General features: G+C 40.1%; 1 pseudogene; it reads right to left on the bottom strand.

Moving 5' to 3' along the window:
* Window positions 1-6,226: 6,226 nt before the first annotated feature.
* Window positions 6,227-6,373, bottom strand: LOC148357245 (5.8S ribosomal RNA; annotated as a pseudogene).
* Between the last annotated feature and the right edge of the window lie 2,024 nt (window positions 6,374-8,397).

The raw sequence follows: 8,397 nt of genomic DNA on the forward strand, positions 1-8,397 counted from the left end.
TTATGTGTTCATTTATTTCATCTGGATGGGCAGCACAGCGGCGCAGTTGTTAGTGCGTGTGCGGCACAGTTCTGAGGTCATGAAATCGAACCTCTTGTGTGGAGTTTGCATGTTCTCCCCATGCTTTCGTGGTTTTCCTTCGGGCACTCTGGTTTCCTCCCACATTCCAAAAACATGCATGTCGGGTCAATTGACCGGTTCAAATTGTCCCTAGGTGTAAATAAGGGAGCGAATTGTCTGTCCCTGTAGTCCCTGCGACTGGTTAGAAACCAGTTTAGAAACCAGTTCAGGGTGTCCCCTGCCCACTGCCTGAAGATAGCTGGGATGGGCTCCAGCACCCCCGCGATAAGTGGTGCAGATAATGGTATATGGGAGATAATGGTTTATTTCATCTAGAGGGACGAAAGCATGACCAACTTCGGAGCCGAGGTCCTTAACCTGTTAGGGCATTTGGGTTGGCCACGGTCAATTTTTGTGTGTGTTTTTTTGCTACTTTTTCCTTTTTTCTTTTTCTTTTCTTTGTTTTTGTGTATGTGTTTGTCTTGCTGTCGGTCCCCCCTCTCGAGGGATATGACCAGGGTAGATAGATAGATTTATTTCTACACCATACATTTTATTCACTCATTTCTACATGTGGCAGCAATGGTCCTCTATATTTCTTACACCACTAAGCTCTTGATAGCAAGTCAAACAAGGACTTTGAAATAAAACCTCACTCAAAAAAAACGTTTCGCATTTATGAAACAATAAGTCGATAGTCTATTACTTTGCAGAGTGGATGCTACAGAGGTGTGATGTTTTTTCTATGGATTGGTAAGCACGCAAAGAGAAAAGGAACACACACGGCGGTAGACTCGCACACACCTGAGTGGTAATGTAAAAGCTTCCCCGGGGATGAGAAAGTCTTTCATGTTGTTCTATTGATGGCGCTTTAAAAATGAAAGTGCTCATTTCAAGCTGCAACGTCATAGCTTTGAGAGTGCTTGTAATGTGATGCACATTGATCGGCGCATATGGCGTATTAGTGCATGGTCATGTGATGCATATTGATTTGCGTATAATGTTGTGTGGCCCGGTCAACATGACAACCCACATGAAATGTTTGATTAATGAAGAAAAGGTATACTGAATAATGGAAGCGGATACCTTATTAGCTACGCACACATGCTGTACACTAAGTCTCGTATCCCCATCGATCGACTGGTAAGGTCTGTTGGTGTGTATAATCCTGAGTACTCCCAGTCGACTAATTATGTCTTTAAGTTGGTTGGTTTCACTAGCTCCAAAGTGATTTGGAGGGATTGATTGTCAGTTTCAACCTTTTCCACTTTTAATTCCTTCGAATGACCAGTGTTGGGAATAATGCTGTTCTAAATGATGAAATTATATAAGGGTGTTATTTTATCAATAATGGGATAATCCAGCAATTTTTTCCCCTGCTGTTACATAGCTATTACCATAACGGAGGGTCACAAGCGAAATGTTACATACCTTTTTTGTGCTTCTTAATATACGTTGTTGTGAGTTTTTACATACTTTTTCGTGCAAGCATTTACGTACGTTTTTGTGTGTGTTTCATACGTTGTTTTTCGTATTTACATACGTTTTTGTGTGTATTAATGTAAATGTAATGTTTTGGTGTACGTTTGTGTGTTTGAGTATGTTTTAGTGTGTTTTACATACATTTTCAAATATATGTTTTCGTGTGTTTACGTATGTTTTTGTGCGTCTCTGTGTATGTTTTTGTGCGCGTTTATGTACATGCTGATTGTTATTTCATTACATTTTTCACTGTTTATTTGTGTTGCACTTCAAGTGAAAGCTAAATCTTTTGCTAAGTTTAATAAATATGCCAAAATTCTATAACTCACCTACCTGTCTGTTTTTCTCTCTTCAAATTACTCGAAAACTGCTGACAAAATGTCAAATTCTTTGACATACAACTTTTTAAAAAGTAACGTAAATAGTTACTTTCCCTGGTAACTTGTTACTTTTATTATGGAGTAACTCAGTTACAAACTCATTTACTTTTTGGAATATATAATTAGTAACTGTAACAAATTATTTTTTTGGAATTAGGTGGCCTATAACACAATCATTAAATCATTCAATATTCACTTTGGGATTGCTCAATGACACGTTCTAAAGGTTAAGTTTCTCAAATGAATTTACCGATTTGTAATGTATTTTTATTTTTTTATGATAGATGGATTTCCACGCACTATGAACAGCTTCTATCCAGCAAATTAAATGAATTTCTAGCCCCTCATAAGACATTCTTTTTCAGTTATTCTGTTGAATAATTTTTATCGACTTGTCATGTCTGCAATACATTAACTGAGTAGAATGATTTCTTTGGGATTCCACATGTTTGATGATGCACATTCTCACATGAAATAATATTACATTAATTGGTAATATCTGCTAAACAATTTCACCAGTAGGAACCTTTCTATCAATAACTTGTAACTTCCTAAATGTTTTTGATACAAGATTTTCCTTGACTTGGATTGAAGAAATATATATTTTTTGCCTTCATTGTCGTACTGGTTTGAAATGAATAAAAAATAAGATAAGATGAGACTACATCAGATCAAATGACTAGGCTAGGTTTTGTGTATGGACCCATGTGAAAGGAAGAATAAACTGAGGCAGTAGTGGTCAAAGAAAAAAATTGGTATTTAATAACAAAACCAGAAACAAAGAAGTTGTCACAAAACACCAAAATGTCCAAACAAAATCAAACCTGATAAAGTCCAAACCAGAAAAGGAGACGTAAGGAACAAAGTAACAAACAAACAAGGGGCCACCCCAAAAAAATTAAATGTCCAAACAAAACCAAAATTACATAATCCAAACAAAAGAAAATGACTGAAATTGAAAAGCAAGGAACAAAGTAACAAACAAAAAAGTAGACACTTAACTATAAGAATATTTCTGGACAAGAAACTAGAATAAAAAAAGACCCAACCTGGCATGGCAGTGGAAATGCAGTTGATCTGACATGACGGTGTGTTGTCTGACCAGTCACAGCTAAAAGTTTATCATTTTCTGTCCCCTAGTGGCCAGAGGGGGCTTTTGGTTTGCACTTATTTAAAAAAAATCACGAGTTTGCATACAAACGACCTAGAAGAGACTAGGTTCTTTTTTTGACATACCGTATTTTCCGGAGTATAAATCGCACCAGCCAAATAAATCCATAATTAAGAAGGAAAAGACATGTATAAGTTGTACATACCACAATTTGGGGGAAAATATATGTTTTAAATTCAACACCTAACCATACATACTTCTTCAAAGGCAATTTAAACTAAAAATAAAATAGAGAACACGGTTCACTAACGTTACACTTACTTGCCTATCTTACACACGTTCGTCAGCAGCGAAATAACATATTGGTAGTTATTCAGATAGCTGTAGCATAAAGAACATTCCTACCAAACTATCACTCCAAATCACCAAATCTGATCAAATCTTCATCTTCTCTGTCACAGAGGTAGACGAGTATGGTACTGTCTTCCTCCCTCCTCTTTTACATCGCAGTCAAGGTTGAAATGAAATGATCAAGACAGGCATCAGCGCCCTCTTGCGGTTTTGTGTGAAAATAACATGTGAAGTGATCTACGGTATCGGTAAAAAAAAAAAATCAACAATATAATAATGTGTCAAACATTTCGCAGATATGTGTCACCGGAGTATAAGTCGCACCTCTGGCCAGACTAAGAATAAAAGTACGAATCATAGTCCGGAAAATACGGTAAATAAAGAAACCGAAAACAATGTTGCGACCTCAGAACAATGGGACATGTGGGGGAGTTTTCAACACCCCTATATGCTATCCCAGAGTCGGGGTCTCCAACTTGGTGCCCGCAGGCACCAGGGTGCCCCCTAAGGAAACTGAGGTGCCCGCAGACCTGTTCTGATAAGAGCTCATCAGTATGATTTTCTAGTAAACTGATTTTTTTGAGAGGTTGACAGACTTTACTTAACCGTACTTCCAAGAATTAAGCCTGTAATAACATAGTAACAACATAAATTCTTGTTTTGGAAATGCATATAAACTGGGTGCCCTTTGCGCTAATTAGTAATAAGTAGCTCCAACCTTAAAAATGGTTGGAATCCCCTCTTCTTGAGTACGCATTTTTGCACCTTTTTAATATAAACCACAAAGCAAATCGACACCAATACTTATCAGAGCCAGCCCAAGGCATAGGCGAGTTACTCAACTGTGTAGGGCCCATCGACCACTGGGGGGCTTCCAAGATCAGTTAGAAATTGCTTAAAAATGTAGGCGGGCTGGATTAAATCATCCAAAAGGCTGGGCTGTATGTTTGACGTGCCTTGTCTACTGGATAGTTTTACGATCTACATGGTTCTCACTTTTGACGATTGTGCATTGATTGGTAATTCCTGCCAAAAAAGTCCCCTATTTTGCAGCCAGTCAGGACCTTTCCGTTCCCAGCAAGGGGACATCTACGCTCTCTGTGTAGACAGCTTGCATAGCAACAGTGTGAATAGACTGAGCCTGATGCGCTTTTCATCATCTCGTAATGTCTTCTTATCAGTAGCACCAAATAGAAGGCTAACGAATAGCTTGTGACAGTAAAACGGGGTGTTATTTTTTTCACGCATCGATGCACCTCACGGCCGCCTTATTGTGCAGAGTTCAAACACGGAAAAAGAAGAAAAGAAAAGCGCTGTGCAAGCGTCTAGCTCGTCACGACGACACGCCCGCTACATTGTGCTTCATTCATGTTTAATAGATAATTCATACACGGCTAAATATTGAATCTGCCGCCGTGGCGATGTAATTTCAATCGATGCCCGCAGTGATACACAAAAGCCTGGAGCAGGCCGGATTCCACCTTCCATAATGAAGCTTTTGTTTTTTTTATTTCAAGTACAGATCACATGACCCTTAACACAACCCATGAATTTTGGAGGTGACGTCTTTTAGCGATAATTCGCACACGTTCGATTTCAATTTATATGTACTGTACTTTACTAGTATGTCTGAAGAAAAACTGAGGGTCGCGGGGACAATAAAGACAATTCAATTCAAAATCTGCAAAATCAATTAACCAGCGATACCCCAAGCGCAAAGTAGCGAAGGGCCTCTGTAAATGATACAGCATACAGTAACTGTTCTGCCTTTGAGAAACATAAAGAGTGGTTTTCGAGTCACCTCTTATAGTAAACATGTTAATTGTGCGAAATGGAAACACATGGGGTGCGCATAGCGTTCATTGTAAATCTTCTTTTGTTGTAGCTATGGACAATAATTGTCCGTAAGTATGAAACCTTAAGTGATTGCTTGAATGAAGATTTTTATTTATGATAACTGTTCAACCGTGCAAAATTACCTACTCTTGTTTTAATTGTTGTTTTCATGTCTTATCTTAGCTCGGAATGTATCTGTATAGCTAGCAAGCTATCGGGACTTTTTTGTACTTCCTTTTTAGTTTTACGGTGACCTCATAAAAGTAATGGTTTAGGCCATTGTCAGAATAAAAATTAACTATAAAAAAAAGAATTCTGGTTATTCGGGACTAGCTGCCAAAAAAGCAAATATATCAGAACGAAGAATAAATGAATGAATTATTTTAGTGGTGAAACCAGATGTAATTTATTAATTCGTGTTCCATGAACTATTTTATTTGGATTTAAATGTGCTCGTTTATTTTTGTGCTATCCTAGCTCTAACTGCAGTTTTTATTCCATGCGCCGAATAGTCCAGTGCGCCTAAAATGTGAAAAATAAATGACAAAAGCCAATTTTTTGGAGAGTGCGCCTTGTATTGCGAAAAATACGGTATATTGTTTTAATGGGTCACTGCTAGCCCAATTATGTTGAATCCTTGACTTATATAACCACCAATGGCAGTGAATGAGGCACACGGTTATTGTGTACAGTGGGACCTCGGTTATCGCGGTTAATGGGGACCAAAACCACCCGCGATAAGTGAAAATCTGCGAAGTAGTGGCGCACCTTCCCAAAAAAAAAAAAAAAAAAAAAAAATATATATATATATATATATATATATATATTTTTTTTTTTAAATTATTATTTTTTTTAGACCCGGTTAATGGGGAGCAAAACCACCTGCAAAAAGTGAAAATCTGTGAAGTAGCGACGCCCCTTCAAAAAAAACAAAAAACATTAGAAAAAAAATCTCATCTCATCTCATTATCTGCACGGCTTATCCTCATTAGGGTCGCGGGGGGGCTGGAGCCCATCCCAGCCATCTCCGGGCAGTGGGCAGGAGACACCCTGAACTGGTTGCCAGCCAATCACAGCTGCAAATCACATTAGTTCTCGCAGCTAGCTGCGTTATTCATCGACGCACGAGCCGAGTGATCCACCGCTAAGAGTCGTACAGCTGGGCGATTTTACGTCCGCCCGGGACGATCGTAGACAAATTCACGACAGGGTTTTTACTTATGCCGCACCGCAGGTGCCGTTGGGTCGCTCCCGCGAGCGAGCCCCTAACCCGCGGCGCGGGTACTTTCGGGCGCGATACGCACGACATCGCGACAAGCCAAGAAGGTCGGGCGCTAGGCGCAAAGGCCGGCGCCCCCCGCCCGGGCCGCGATGGCTCTACATGGCGCTATACAGCCCTCGATGGCTCCACGGTGATTGAGTGGTTAGCGCGTCTCAGGCACAGTTCTGAGGTCATGGGATCAAATCTAGCTACCAGCCTTCCTTTGCACGTTCTCCCCGTACTTGCGTGGGTTTTCTCCGGGCACTCTGGTTTCCTCCCACATTCCAAAGATTTGAATGTCAGGTTATTTGGCTGGTCTAAATTGTCCCTAGGTCTGAACGAGCAAGTGAGTCTGTCCCTGTGTACCCTGCGACTGGCTGGAACCCAGTTCAGGGTGTCCCCTATCCGCTGCCTGAAAATAACTAGGATGGGCTCCAGCACCCCCGTGACCCTACTGAGGATAAGCAGTGCAGATAATGAATGGATTGATGGATGAATTAAAGCAACAAAAAAAGAGCCATTTGGGAGCCAAAACCTTTTGAGTGATTTGATCCCGAAGACCCACTTCTCTAAAAAAGAGTCGGAATTGCCATCACTCTTTTTGACTGGTCACAACACAGCTGTGCACTGGATCATTTCCCCTTTTTCTCCCCCATTTTTCTTCCTTCCTTTTGATTACCATCCAGAGCTCCCCCCCAAAAAATAAATAAAAACTTTTTCACATTGTCATAATGGAGTATTTTGTGTAGAATTTTGAGATAAGAGATTAAACTAATACAATTTGGAATGAGGATGTAACATAACAAAATGTGGAAAAAGTGAAGCACTGTGAATACTTTCCGGATGCACTGTATATATATATATATATATATATATATATATATATATATATACTGTATATATACATGTTTTTTTTTTTATCATGCTAGCACGCTAGCGACACAAGCTATTCTGAATTATATGGCATTCGACATATCTATTTAAATCATGCACGCTTGAAATGGATGGTAAAATAATTTAAGTGTTCACATTGCACAGCTGAACAAGTCTCAAACCAATGCTATTTTGGGACAATTGAACTTGATTAGGTCTTCCATCCATCAATGGCTGTGTCAATACTTGTGCCTTCTTTGACAGTTTTGTTAGGATCCTTGCAGTTAACGAGACGCTCATCAGAGCGAGGCCGTATGAGTCTTATTAAAATTTCACAAGCCGTACCCACACTAAACCTGTCATAATCATTTTTTTAGCGGGAGGGGGATTGTCCCAACAAGGGTTTCTCCTTGTTAACTGGAGGGGCTTTACCCTGGCTTGAAAAGAAGTGATAAAACATTCCTCTTATCTACAACCCTGCAATCTGCTCCAAGTGCAGGCTTCCTCCTCCTTCATCTTTTCTTTTTCACCAGCGCATGAAAATAAGGCACAACGTCCAAATCATTAGCTGGCTGGCATTTCGACGCAGGCACGTGCGTTCTAGGACACACATGTCGAACTCGTCCGAGTAGGTAGACTCATTTTAGGGTCTGGTGAACCTGCTTCCACCAAGGGGTGCTGAGAGTGTTTGGAACTGGGCAGAGGTGTGTAGATTATCCAGACACCTGTCCCTAATTATCCTCACCATTTTATAAGGATATTTTGAACAGCGCATGTTGTTGGGTCATTTTCATTCCACTGCAAAGCCAGGTCTGTTTTCTTTTGTTTCTGATTTGTTGTTTTGGACCCTTGGACAGCGTTTTGTGAACCTTTGTTTGTTTGTCACTTTGTACCTTCTTCTGTTATTAAAAGCCATCCCTTGTCCTGAACCCGTGCCTCTAGTTCCTGCTTATCCCGCATGGGTCCATAACCCCTGAATTGTTAAAGAATGACCTGACCACCAAGGTACCAAGGAGGAGGCCTCTGAATCCCTGTTCCGGTTG

The sequence above is a fragment of the Urocampus carinirostris genome, chromosome 11 (assembly GCF_059441175.1).
Source record: "Urocampus carinirostris isolate Australia breed hairy pipefish chromosome 11, RoL_Ucar_1.0, whole genome shotgun sequence".
Lineage (NCBI taxonomy): Eukaryota > Metazoa > Chordata > Actinopteri > Syngnathiformes > Syngnathidae > Urocampus > Urocampus carinirostris.